Source organism: Leptonychotes weddellii, unplaced genomic scaffold, assembly GCF_054177405.1.
Source record: "Leptonychotes weddellii isolate Sample4059 unplaced genomic scaffold, ASM5417740v2 HiC_scaffold_31744, whole genome shotgun sequence".
In the NCBI taxonomy this organism is placed as follows: Eukaryota; Metazoa; Chordata; class Mammalia; order Carnivora; family Phocidae; genus Leptonychotes; species Leptonychotes weddellii.
Genome location: NW_027914964.1, coordinates 1 through 1,411, shown reverse-complemented (window position 1 = coordinate 1,411; position 1,411 = coordinate 1). Strand labels below are relative to the sequence as shown.

Sequence of the window (1,411 nt, the reverse complement as noted above, 5' to 3'; positions counted from 1 at the left end):
ACCAGCTCCTGTGTTTCTGATGGTTTCTTAAGAAACAGCTTCACGATGGCAGTAAGCAGAGTGAGCTGCACCTGGGTGCTTTCATCATGAAAACCCTCCAGGAAGCTCTCTAGTAACTCATCTGCATTGTCAGTTCTCTCAGCATATTCTCCCACAATCCAAATCATAGCTGCTCGAGCATCTGGTTCATCCAGTGAGTCTAAGTTCTCACACAGAGTGGCAATGATACTTTTGGACTTGTTGGGGTGTTTGCGGAAGATGTCCCTGATGACGACAATTGCCTCTTGGACCACATAATTTACTTTGGTCTGGATGAGATCAAGCAATGTGCTTACACAGCGCTCAGCAGATTGCTCCACTTTGATGGCACACCGTCCGATGGCCCGCACAGCCTTGCGAACAAAGTCAACATCCACCTCTGTGGCATATTCCTTTCATTCCGCCAGAACCTGAGCAATGTTAGCTTGGGATGCTAAATGAATAATGATGTCCAGTTTCTCTAGTTTAACATAGATGGGATCATTGTACTTCACAAAGAAGACTTTGATGTCCTGCTTCAAGGTTTCAGGCCTTTTCTGGACAATTAGATTGATATTCCTCAGGGCGACGTACCGCACCTCTGGCTCCCCAGACAGCAAAGTGACAAGTGGAGGGGCCAACTTCTTCAGCAGCATGTTGTAGTAGTCGGAGTCCTTGGGTAACAACTCCAGAAACTTCATTAGGACTTCTACCGCTGAAAGCACCACTGCTGAGTTGGCATGAGAAAGCCGGGGAGTCACACGCTCACAGATGCTCTGAGCCTCCCGGTCATCTTTAGGGTTGTAATTAGACGGGCAGTCCAAGATGAAAATCTGGCCCCATTCAGTGCACTCATTCAGGGCTGTCAGCAGCTTATTAATGTTCTGTGGGTTCAGATCAAGTAGGTTGCTGTTTGGGTGAGATTCACTGATTTCAGATAATGCTGCTACAGCATTAGCCACCGCCATTGGATTTGAATCTGCTATGAGATCCTGCAGAGAATCCAGAAATCCCTGATCTTTGGGCATTGATATCATGGAGTTTTGCCACACAGACTGCTGCTGTTTTCCGAACATAGGGATCTTCATCCTTCAAGCACCTGCGGAGAGGCTCACAGAGATATTCTGTAATCTTGTCCACCCGGATGCACCCCATGGTCCTGACTGCTAAGGCCCGAATTAGAGGATTGGGATCTTCACAGTCCTTCACAAAGCTGTTGACAGCCATGATGGCCATGTCTGGCTGACTCTTGGCGTAGTTCATCAAATAGAGATAAACAAGCTTCTTTAATTCCAGGTTGTCAGTTTGCATACAGTTCACTACATCTGGAAAGAGAGAACTAACGTCCTTCCCCACAGTCATGGCAGCAATCACTTTCTTCACAGCCTCCTTC

General features: G+C 47.2%; 1 pseudogene; it reads right to left on the bottom strand.

The window, feature by feature from the left end:
• Positions 1 to 6: 6 nt before the first annotated feature.
• LOC102727836 (AP-2 complex subunit beta pseudogene) lies at positions 7 to 1,405 on the bottom strand (annotated as a pseudogene).
• Between the last annotated feature and the right edge of the window lie 6 nt (positions 1,406 to 1,411).